Below are 12,865 nucleotides of genomic sequence, written 5' to 3'. Positions count from 1 at the left end.
GAGAATGTTGTGATAGTGGAAGATGCATCGAATGATGAGGAAGATCCAACCGCGATCGCCGTCGTGGATTGCCCCACCTTGTCTCATTGATGCCACGATAGAAGAACACTTATCACCGAGAACGCAACGCAAGCGCAAGTCTTATGACATATCAACGCTCCGCCGAAACGCCCGCCTTGCTCAACACAATAAACTAAGGAACTTGGGCATTATTGGAAATGATGGGAAGTTTGATGAGGATGTGCTTCAAGCTTATGCAGACTATCTGAAGGAAGTGCTTCCACCGAACCTCCTCAGCTTACTCAACCGTGTGAAAGGTTGTGCTTTTTGGGACCTTGTGGCAAGGATTTCTTTGCCCCTTGGTTAAGGGTCGTTTTTAGTTGTAGTTGTTTGTGGGTTGTTGTATGAAGGTTTGGCAGCGAGTATTGAGGTCCCAATCCAATTAGAGTTGCTTTATGTGGATCTGGATGGTTAGATTGTGAGTTGTCTTGGTGTTGGTACCCGTTAGGGGTTGGTATTGTTGCTTTGTTGTTGTACCCAATCTGGGATTATTCTTGTTTTTAATATAATCGATAGCTCTCCTACCTGTTTCGTTTAAAAAAAAGTTATCTTTAGTTCATGTTTTCACTTCAGGCATTCTGTTACAGGGTACTTTCAATTTCAACAGTAGTACAACATTGAGCGTTAGAAACCGATGCATTTCACTAAGAGTGTCACAAAATGGCAGTAACTCTATCATTCAATTTTACTTCTACAGCAAACATATGTTATCAACAAGATGGACCATTGACCATGTGCCTTACCTGAATCATATTTCAGTAGATCTTGTAATGAACATTACTTAGCTTAAGTGAAACCTATACTCTGTTATTCTCTACTCTAATCACCAATGCCATAAGATGCTATGTTTCCTTGTTGAGTACTACTGAGAAAGCTTTTGGTCATCTTGCAATTGTTTACGTGTTAGCTAATTGTGTTTATTATTTTTGTTGGTAAAAATATTCTCCATGTTCCTTCTGAAGACGTGTGTTTCTATTTGACTACAACTCTAAGTGCAAGAACAATTGAATGCCAGCTTGTGCCTTTGGAGTAACTGCAGGTATTTACATACATTTGTTGACTGTTATATATCCATTCCAGAATCCCTTTGCGATAGATCCAAGCAATCTTAATAATCATTATTTACACTTTTCTTAATATATTGGCTAAATTGAAGTAAGCCGACAAGTATAATGGCCGCTCATGCATTTTACTTTATATAGATAGAGTTCTTTCGCGTTTGAATTTCGAAGGCCGGCAATTGTAGCACAAGATGATGATGAGGCTAATAAACAGGCCCAGCAAGGGCCAGCTTAAGGCCTTCTTCAGAATAAAAGCCCACCATAGGTGGGCCTGTTACAGCCTTTCGTCATCATGTCTTAATAAGTGACTGATGATGATGCAGACACGGCTCAAGAATCCCAGCAAATTTCCACACCAGAAAAGCTAAGGCAGGCCCCAAACAACCCAACCACACGGGCAAAAGGCAGATTACTGCTAGAGGAGAAAATTGACGCCCGCACACCATGGTGAAGGACCAAAAGGGTGACCAGAGTGGGGGTGAATGGGAGCCTATAAAAAATTCTCAACGAGAACAAGGCCTATGTCCCAAACACAATCCAAAAACACACCACACGTTATATCGTCAAGATGACGCTAGTCAACTCGTGACAAGCTTACCCTTGGAACGATAAGACATGCTCAGATCACAGCGAAAACATTGCATGATTTGACTCCATCAAGCTTGCACAAATGAAATAAAGCAAGGATACTACTAACCACTTACTAAACTAGTCAAGGAAGGATAAGCAATAAACTACGCATGATTAGTAATACGAGAAATCAAAACTAGTAGCAAGTAATAGAACTACGCAAGGATTAAATTGCTAAACCACTCAACAGTGGTTAGCTCGCAATTGCATGGAATTGGCAAGGAACTCAAACAATCAAGTGAATTGGCAAGGAACTCAAACAATCAAGCTCACAGTGCTTTCACAGAAGGTCTGCTTGCGTGGGACTCCTGCTGTCACTTGAGGCTTGGGCTATTCACAGCTGCTAACGGGCCACTAGCTCCCGTAGTCAGGTCGGCCAAGCTTCTGCACCTCCAAGCTGGGCTGCTTGCATGCTGGTGCAGCTAGCTGGGCCACCTGGTCAGACTTGACCCGCCTCGCAGTGGATGGCCTGGTGCAACTCCGGCTTGCTGACGGGCCGCTAGTTGCTGGGCCGTGTGCTCCCTGCCGTGCTGGCCTGCGTCACTGGACTTGGCCCACTCGCGTGCTGCTGCTATTCGTTGCTCGCTGCTGGTTCGCTTCGATGCCCTACACACACACGAACAAAAGAGGAATAGGAAGAACAGACCGAATGAACACAAGAACGCCTGAAGAACTCGCCCAACTTCAATCCAAAATTACTCCGTCAATACTCCTCGGACCGAAATGAAACTTGAGACAAGGATGCAATACCCCAAGGGAAAATATATCCATGAGACAAATCTCGAAAGGCTCAAGTATTCATTACAAATCTTGGAGAAAACCGAAACCCTACCTCAAGAACACGATTTGGGAAAAACTCAAAATCAAGCCGGATTCATGAAGGATTTGAAGGGGGATCATATCAAAGATGCTCTCCAAGGTCCTGGCAACATTTCCCTTCAACCAATCTCACGAGATTCGGGCTCAAACATGATGAATGAAAATTTCCAAAAAATAGCTCCAAAAATAGGGGAAAAGAAAAATGCTCAGGAATCAAAGATTTAGCACGATTTGAGACAACAAACAAAGATAAATCACGAGAACATCTTCTATACAAGATGAGGACTAGCATCCTCCCTTCATCCACCCACTAAATATGAAGAAATCAAGAGAAAAGAATAATCACTCTCTAATCTCCCTTTCTCCTCTCACTCTAAGCACATGACTAGCCTCTAAGCCAAATGATAATGAGTTGCTAAGCAAAGAGGTGCTGAAATAACCAGCCCCCCATCCCTATATATACTCCGGGATGAATGACCATACTACCCCTAACACTATAACTAGGATAACTACCAACGTAGGGGCATTTTGGTCCAAGTTTTTATCCGTGCATCGAACGGACACGCCGCCTTCACGACTTTGCTTCGCCTCGACGCAAGCTTCGCGATGACGCCACGTGCCCTCCTTCTCGAAGCTCCGACCGCACCGGGGTCGCCCCCGGTTTTGAGGCCCAAACCGGGAAACCTGGCTGCGCGGTGGTTTTGAGGCCCAAAGCACCCAAACTGTCCATCTTCGCTTGGCCGCCACGCAACCTCCTCGATGTCGACACGTGTCTGGCCTCCGCCAAGCCTCCCGCTCGACTCGACCAACGCCGTCTCCATCCTGTCATGTCCTCTCACCGTTCTGTGCACCATGTGGACCGCCCATGACTTCACCCGGACTCCTCAGGTCCATCGGTCCAAGCCTACTCGCGTTCATCCTTCACCGCCCTTGGTCCATCGGCATGAACCTTTCACTTGACCTTCACCGCACGCCGTCGACCGCCATGTCGCATCCTACACTTGCACATCACAAGTCAAGAGCAACATGAAACCAACACAACGTTGTCAATCACTCATCTTCCAAAGGTGACCACCATTGGTCCTCAATCTCCCCCTTGATGAGTGTATTGACAACACCCCACAAATTCATAGTATTGAAACAGAAAACAAGAAACTCAAATAGAAAATCTCAGTCCCCTAAGATAAGGGAAACAGCTCTACACAACTGAGACAAAATCATGTGATCTCTCAAGAAGAGGCATAAAACGGGCTCAACACCAATCACATGAAAATCCAAACTCAAATTAAAAATTGGCTCCTTAAGAAGAGGTAAATAGCTCAACGCGACTGGTACAAGAGCACAAGAGCATAACAAGAGCATAGCAACAACTCATAAATACTGCCCCTGAACATATGCACTCCCCCTGAAATCATGCATACACGCAAAGTCTCCCCCTTGACAGATGAATGAGTTTGTGTAGATTTATCTCCCTCTTATTGACAATGCAACCATCAAGAAAAGCATGAAAGCACAAAATGCATACCATGGAAATGCAGAACCTAACAAGCTTCTCAAATATATCACAATGCATTCTCAAAGGCTACAGGGGAGATAAAGCTTGATGGATCATAAGAAACAATAGCATCGCTAACAAGATGATATCAAGTTACAACAATGGAGGTGAAGCAAGTATCAAGTTTTAGCAATGTATAAAAAGATCACCACATGAGCAGGCACCTAGTTAAGAATCACCCAAGCAAGAATAGACTAGTCCATCAAGAGCTCATACTAGGAAAACCCATTCTCAACAAGACATCATTGCAAAAACCCATATATGCATCACATGTCATGTTTAAAACTTGTTGAAACCAAGTGCCTACTTATTTTGGTAGACATCTTGTAACAACTAAGCAAGCAAAAATATCACATTAAGCACAAAAAATTGGTGAATTTATGAATTTGTCAGCATTTTTATTTTCATTATTCACACAAAGCAAAATACATGAAGTACCTTTGCGGCACAAAGAAGCCATGCTTCCCCAAGGGGTGCATCATGGGCTAAACATTTGCAATGATACCTAAATCTTTGACCCAATTGAAAAGAACATGGATTCCAAATACAAGCTTGATACAGAACCAGTATTAAAACAAGGGCAAACCATAATTATGCATCTACTCATGGGAGATAAGCAAGTTAATAGAGTAGAATTTAGCATTGAATTTCAAAAATAGTTATCTCAACAAGTATACAATATCATCAAGAGCATAACTGCACATTGCATCAAAATCACCAACCACAACACTAGCTCACAAGTAGCATAAGGGAGTACTTAGGGTATATAGGAGAAGCTCATCTAATGCAGTATGATACAAAATGCATTATGATATAGATGCAAAGATACTAAGCAAAAATGATATAGATGAACAATATGCCATACACAAATGTGAACTATGGTAAAGCATGACATAATGTTCATATGTATCATCCACCACAAAATATCACAAAAGATAGCATGATAAGATATACATGAAGAACTCAAAGCTATCATGAAGAAGTGGCTATCCTACCATGTTTTGTACATAAATGATACAAGTATAATAAAAGAGAAGCTCCAAAACCCAACTCAGAAAGGAAAGCAAACACCCAACTCCCCCCACAAACAAGTAAAAGTGGCTTGATCCAGGGGTTTGGTGAAAATATCAGTGAGTTGGTTTTGGGCAGCAACATGGCCAAGGTCAATGTCCCCTCTCTCAACATGATCTCTTAGAAAATAATATCTCACACCAATGTGTTTGGTTTTTGAGTGGAGAACGGGGTTCTTGGCTACACTAATGGCACTCGTGCTGTCACAAAGAAGGGGTACATGAGTAAAATCCAAACCAAAGTCTCTCAAAGTGGAAATCATCCAAAGCAGCTGAGAACAACAGATAGTAGCAGCAACATACTCAGCTGCGGTGGTAGACTGAGCAACACTAGATTGTTTGCGAGAAGACCAAGTGACCAAAGACAAACCGAGAAACCAGCAAGTGCTTGAGGTAGACTTGCGATCCAAGCGACACCCAGCAAAGTCCGCATCGGAGTATCCCCAAAGCGTGAGTGTCGGGAGGCAGAATACCACAAACCGAACTCAGGGGTAAAGCGGAGATACCTCATGATCATCTTCACTGCCTGACAGTGAGATGTCCTCGGTGAAGCCTGAAAACAAGCGCATAGACACACAGCGAAGTGTATGTCCGGCCTCGTCGCCGTCAGGTACAAGAGGGAGCCGATCATGCTCCTTTTCTCCTTCCGGTCCACTTGTTCTCCATCTTCATTCGTATCCAAAGCCGTCGTCGTCGCCATAGCAGTTGACAATGGCTTGGCGTCAGCCATGTCAAACTTCCTCAACACATCCTTCGTGTACTTGCCTTGATGCACAAAGGTTCCATCATTGCTTTGCTTGATTTGTAGCCTGAGAAAGAAGGTCAACTCACCCATCATAAACATCTCGAATTCCCTGCTCATGTCATCTGCAAACTTGGCAACGAAAGCATGAGAGGAGCCACCGAAGATAATATCATCCACGTAAATCTGAACAATCATTAAGTCTTTGCCTTGCCTGAGGAGAAAGAGTGTTTTATCAACTGACCCCATTTCAAACCCATTCCCAAGCAAAAATGATTTCAATCTAGCATACCACACTCAGGATGCTTGTTTTAGGTCATAGAGAGCTTTTTGAAGTTTGAAAACACGATCAAGATACTTAGGAGTCTCAAAGACAGGGGGTTGTTACACGTACACTTCCTCCTCTATGAAACCATTTAGGAAGGCACTTTTCACATCCATTTGGAAGAGCTTAAAACCTTTAGCCACAGAGAAGGCTAGAAGGATTCTAATCGCTTCCAAATGGGCAACAGGGGCAAAGGTTTCCTCATAATCTATCCCCTCTTTTTAGATAAAACCTTGAGCAACTAACCTCGCTTTGTTTCTCACAACCAATCCATCCTCACCCTGTTTATTTTTGAAAACCCATTTTATTCCTATAGGGTAGCAATTTGGAGGTGGTTCAACTAAAACCCAAATCTTGTTTCTCTCAAAGTTTTCTAACTCCTCATGCATTGCATTGACCCAGTTCGAATTAGATAAAGCATGTCCAATATCTCAGGGTTCAAAAGAGGCAACAAAAGCAGAATGTGCAAAGTGTGAAATCTGCCTAGAGCTGTCCCGAGTGGTGCGTTCATGTAAGTTACTGATCATTTGTTGTGGAGGATGGCGACGCTGAATGTATGTGGAGCCTCTTGCTCTGAAGTCACCTCCCCCTTAACAGCAGCTGGATTACCCTGAACTTCTTCTTCTTCATCATGTAGTGGTAGTTGTTGATGGCTTGAAGTAGTGGGAGTGGAGGTAAGACCATCAACCATTGTAGTCAAATTAGAAGGTACATGAGTAGCAGCTGGAACTCGATCAATCTCATCATTTTTTTCATCACCACCATTCACACGCTCTTCCTCTTCCTCAAAGATGCTTTGCCCCATTTCATGTTCACTTGCAACTTCAAAGATAGAAGTTTTGCAAGGCATAGTTTCATCGAATGTAATCTCACAAGTTTCCATGATCCGGTTAGTTCCAAGGTTAAGCACACGATAAGCACGACTATGAGAAGCATAACCAAGAAAAATCCCATCCGTAGAATGAGACTCAAATTTGTCCAAATTCCCTTGCTTGAGAATGAAACACTTGCAGCCAAACACCCTCAGAATGAAACACTTTGGGGGAACGTCGATGCATCAGCTCAAAAGAAGTTTTCTTCATGAAAGCTCGTAAGAAGATTCAATTGGAAACATAGCAAGCAGTGTTGACAGTTTCGGCCCAGTATTTTCTAGGAGTCCTATGCTCATCAAGCATCATCCTAGCCATCTCACAAAGGGTCTGATTCTTCCGTTCAACAACACCATTCTGAGGAGGGACATAAGGCGATGAAAACTGGTGTTCAAGACCAAAATCATTGCAAAAGGATTTAAAATGAGTGTTCTTAAATTCTGTGTCATTGTCACGCGGATAGCTCTTATGACATCTTTTGGTCGCTCATTTTTCAACCTCAAGATGAAATCTTGAACAAAATAAAATGCCTCATCCTTAGACTCCATGAAGAAAACCCATGAATACCTCAAAAAATCATCAACGATCACAAGCACATACCACTTCCCACCAACTGAGCAAACACGAGATGGACCAACAGTGTCCATATGCAACAGCTCGCCTGGATGCTTAGTCATCACCTGATTCACAGGTGGATGGGAAGCAGCAACCAACTTTCCATGTCAACAAGGAGCACAAACAAGATCTTTCTCAAATTTTAATTTGGGCATACCTCGAATAAGATCCAAAGCACTCAAGCGGGAAAGTAAATCAAAACTCAAATGACCCAATCTCCTATGCCACTTCCAAAGCTCAGAAGATGAGCCAGCCACTAAACACCGAGAGAGACCAAATGACTTAGAGAAATCCACTCGAAACACTTGACCCTTAGGAACGATCATACACACAAGATAACCTCGAGAATCTAAAATCCATGAAGCCCCATGTTTGAAACGAACCTCAACTCCATCATCAAGAAGTTACGAAACCGAAAGCAAATTGAAACTGAGAGAATCAACAAGAACAACTCGCTTGAGTATGAAATTCTCACTTACCTTGATAGCACCTTCAGACAGAACCTTACCTTTGTTACTATCCCTGAAAGTGATGTACTCCTTGGTCATCACCGGGGTGAGGCTGGAGAACTATTTGTGATCACCGATCATGTGTCGAGAGCAACCAGAATCAATGAGCCACGTGTTCTCCAGGTCTCCGACCTACTCACATGAAAGGAGACCAAGGATGAGCAAATGCCTCAACACTGGGGTTAGAAAAATAGGTAGAATACCAGTGTTCAACCATTTGCTCAAGAGTGGGGTTAACATAATCAACCCCAGTGTTGAGGCATTTGCTCACCAGAGGACTACGACCAACACTAGGAGGCACAGGAGGAAAACGTGGTCGATTGTACCTCTGGGACTCAAAGTCACGGCCATGCTGTCCTGGGCCATATTAATCATGGCGAGGAGCATGCTTGGCAAAACCACACGAAGAAGCAAAGTGCATACTATCCACACATCGAGGTGCAGAGGCTGCTCTAAGCGCATCTACACCATGAGAAGGGTGGTACATGTCCCTATTTCCCCACTCACACTCATGCCTTGAAGCCTTCTTCTTGCGAAAGCAAAACTTCTCAAGGTGACCCCCTCTCTTGCAATACTCACAGTGGAATCTAGTAGGTTGTTTTGGCTGTGGATTCACTCTAGGTTGTGGCTTGGCTTGGGGTTTTGGTGGAGGTTTCTTAGGAGTAATTTCCGAAAGTGTGTCAAGCTTGTTCTTGAGGTGGTTTGGCTTTTCCACCCAAATGGCTTTCTTGGGTGCTTTAGGTGGTGTCTCAATGAAAACTCCATCTCTCACACACTCAGACACATTTTGCTCACTGGCTGGATTGGGTTGCTCTCTATTTTATGTGGGTGACTCTCGAGGGGTATAGTCAGCTGGTGGCTCACACTGGTTGTAGCTTGGTTTCTTTCTCTCTCCACTGTTTTGACCCACCTTCTCACACAACCCATCAAAGAATTTGTGCAACCCATTAAAATGACAACCCTTGATAACAGATCCAAGCCCAAAACCATCAGCCATTTTGAACTCCTGAATCATCATGCCTAGCTGAGGTTCCCTACTTGATACCCAACTAAGAACAGTGCGCAAATAAAAATTCTCATCCTTATCATATTGCAAAGCATCTCTAATTTCAGGACATTCAATGCAAACAGAAACTTCAGATTTCTCAAGAACCTTAAACCTAACACAAGCATCATCAAATTTAGTTTGTAAAGTAGGGCAAGATTTGCAAGCACCAAGCAAAACAGGTCTAGTTTAATCTCATCTAGTGCAGCCCTAGCCAAATCTAATTCATCTACAAGCAAAGCATGTTTGGACTGTAAGGAAGCTAAACTGGACATGTGAATAGCACATTCATCACACTCAACAACATCAGAAATGGTGGGAGAAGACTTGAGCATATCAATCTCAATCAAGGCACTCTCTAACTTGGCCTTAAGCTCAACTCGCTCTCTAGCAGCCTTCTTAAGCAGCTTATCTTGATTGATCAGGCAATCATTCAGTTCTTCTACTTCTAGAGCAAGCTATTCAGGAGTAGACTTTACCTCAGTTTCTGTGTCGGAGTTACTTTCCTTGTCATCCTTCTTGGAGTTGAGGGCCATGACACAGTACCCGTCGTGGTTCTTACCGGAGTAGAAGCAGAGGCTGTTGAAGTTCTTTCCGTCCTTCTTCTTCGCCTTGCGATCGTCATCCTCCTCGTTTGAGCTTGAGTCGGTGTGGTCGTCGGTGTTGGAGTTGACGTCGCTGAGGGAGGCAATGAAGGCATGCTCTTTGGCCTTCTTGCGATGCTCCTTCTTCTCGCGATCGGTGTACTTTTTCTTCTTCCTGATGTCGTCCTTGTTCTTGTGCTTGTTGTAGTTGTACCCGCTCTTGGACTTGTTCTTATCGGGGCAGTCGGCGGTGAAGTGTCCTGGCTTCCCACAGCCGAAACATGTATTGTTGTTCCTTCACCGGTTATTGGGATTGTCGTTGAAGCGCATGAATCGCCGAGTGATCAAGGCAAGCTCCTCATCATCAAGAACCTCCAGCTGCTCCTCGGACACTAAAACCAAAGAAGACAAGACAAACGACATCAAAGAAGAGCCACTCAAAGACTTAGGCTGACCAGAGCCTCACATGAGAGCCATACTATTTGGATCAGTAGGGCTCCCCTGTTTAGCTCGGAGCCTCTTGTCAGCCTCCGTGGATTTCAACTTAGCAAAGAGCTCATCAGTGGAAAGCGTCTCATAATTTGGTGACTCGATGATAGCATCAACCTTCGTACCCCACACCTCGTGATCCAAAGCATGTAGGAGCTTTAAAGCTCTATCATGATCGGTGTAGGGTAAGACAGTGATGTTTGCTTTCATCTTGTTCACAATAGCAAGAAAGTGCTGAAACAAAGCATCAACAGACTCTCCAGGCAAATGAACAAAGTTCTCATACTCACGCCTGTAGGTCTCTCAAAGAGTCTTGCCTTCACCTGACTGTTTCCCTCATGGAAACTCTGAAGTCTGGACCAAATCTCATGAGCAAGAGATAGATCCTCGACACGGTCAAACTCAGCACGGCACAGACTTGCAAACATGATATCCACCGCCTTGTTATTGGCGTGATATTTATCTCTTTTTTCTTGAGTCAAGCGAGTAGCAGGAATCACATAAGACACATCCTGAGTGATTTCCCAAACCCCTGCTCCTCTACTATTTAGATGGGCTCTCATGCGAGTTTTCCAATACTGATAGTCAGAGCCATCAAAGTAGTGTGCAGCGGTCGAGGAAGAACGCTCAGAGGTTGCCATAATAGGTTTCGAAACCAATTAGGGTATGAAAAACCTTAACCAGCTCTAATACCAATTGAAGGACTGAAAGGGTGACAAGAGGGGGGTGAATAGGAGCCTATAAAAAATTCTCAACGAGAACAAGACCTATGTCCCAAACGCAACCCCAAAACACACTACGCGTTATATCGTCAAGATGACGCTAGTCAACTCGTGACAAGCTCACCTTAGGAACGATAAGACACGCTCATATTACAGCGGAAACATTGCATGATTCGACTCCATCAAGCTTGCACAAACAAAATAAAGCAAGGATACTACTAAGCACTTACTAAACTAGTCAAGGAAGGATCAGCAATAAACTACGCAGATTAGTAATACGGGAAATCAAAACTAGTAGCAAGTAACAGAACTACGCAAGGATTAAATTGCTAAACCACTCAACAGTGGTTAGCTCGCAATTGCATGGAATTGGCAAGGAACTAAAACAATCAAGCTCACAGTGCTTTCACAGAAGATCTGCTTGCGTGGGCCTCCTACTGTCACTTGAGGCTTGGGCTATTCACAGCTGCTAACGGGCCACTAGCTCCCATAGTTGGACCGGCCAAGCTTCTGCGCCTCCTAGCTGGGCTGCTTGCACGCTGGTGCAGCTAGCTGAGCCGCCTGGTCAGACTTGACCCGCCTCGCAGTGGTCGGCCTGGTGCAGCTCCGGCTTGCTGACGGGCCGCTAGTTGCTGGGCCGTGTGCTACCTGCCGTGCTGGCCTGCGTCGCTGGACTTGGCCCACTCGCATGTTGCTGTTGTTCACTGCTCGCTGCTGGTTCGCTTCGATGCCCTGCACGCACACACACGAACAAAAGAGGAATAGGAAGAGCAAACCGAATGAACATAAGAACGCCTGAAGAACTCGCCCAACTTTGATCCAGAATTACTCTGTCAATACTCCTCGGATCGAAACGAAACTTGAGACAAGGATGCAATACCCCAAGGGAAAATAGATCCATAAGACAAATCTCGAAAAGCTCAAGTATTCATTGCAAATCTTGGAGAAAACCGAAACCCTACCTCAAGAACACGATTTGGGAAAACTCAAAATCAAGCCGGATTCGTGAAGGATTTGAAGGGGGATCATATCAAAGATGCTCTCCAAGGTCCTGGCAACATTTCCCTTCAACCAATCTCACGAGATTCGGGCTCAAACATGATGAACGAAAATTCCCGAAAAATAGCTCCAAAAATAGGGAAAAAGAAAAACGCTCAGGAATCAAAGATTTAGCACGATTTGAGACAACAAACAAAGCTAAATCACGAGAACATCTTCTATACAAGATGAGGACTAGCATCCTCCCTTCATCCACCCACTGAATATGAAGAAATCAAGAGAAAAGAGTAATCACTCTCTAATCTCCCTTTCTCCTCTCACTCTAAGCACATAACTAGCCTCTAAGCCAAATGATAATAGTTGCTAAGCAAAGAGGTGCTGAAATAACCAGCCCCCATCCCTATATATAGTCCGGGATGAATGACCATACTACCCCTAACACTATAACTAGGATAACTATCCACGCAAGAGCATTTTGGTCCAAGTTTTTATCCGCGCATCGGACGGACACGCCGCCTTCACGACTTTGCTTCGCCTCGATGCAAGCTTCGCGATGACGCCACGTGCCCTCCTTCTCGAAGCTCCGGCCGCACTGGGCTCACCCCCGGTTTTGAGGCCCAAACCGGGAAACCTGCCTGCGCTGTGGTTTGAGGCCCAAAGCACCCAAACCGTCCATCTTCGCTTGGCCGCCACGCGACCTCCTCGATGTTGACGCGTGTCCGGCCTCCGCCAAGCCTCCCGCTCGACTCGACCAACACCGTCTCCATCATG

The 12,865-nt window shown here is 44.5% G+C and overlaps 1 long non-coding RNA gene across 3 annotated transcripts; it reads right to left on the bottom strand.

The window, feature by feature from the left end:
- Positions 1–1,844: 1,844 nt before the first annotated feature.
- Positions 1,845–12,503, bottom strand: LOC111255842. Of its 3 annotated transcripts, none has more exons than XR_002675937.1 (3): positions 11,495–12,503; positions 9,780–10,276; positions 1,845–8,387 (listed from the first exon to the last, which is right to left on the bottom strand). It is a non-coding gene; the product is annotated as an uncharacterized LOC111255842 (long non-coding RNA). The 3 variants fall into 3 exon arrangements; XR_002675936.1 differs by having other exon boundaries at positions 3,526–3,565; positions 5,702–8,387; positions 9,780–12,503; XR_002675935.1 differs by having other exon boundaries at positions 9,780–12,503.
- Positions 12,504–12,865: the final 362 nt, after the last annotated feature.

Source organism: Setaria italica, chromosome I (assembly GCF_000263155.2).
Source record: "Setaria italica strain Yugu1 chromosome I, Setaria_italica_v2.0, whole genome shotgun sequence".
NCBI lineage: Eukaryota > Viridiplantae > Streptophyta > Magnoliopsida > Poales > Poaceae > Setaria > Setaria italica.
Note: the sequence above shows the minus strand (reverse complement) of the source record. Positions and strands in the feature narration are given on the sequence as shown.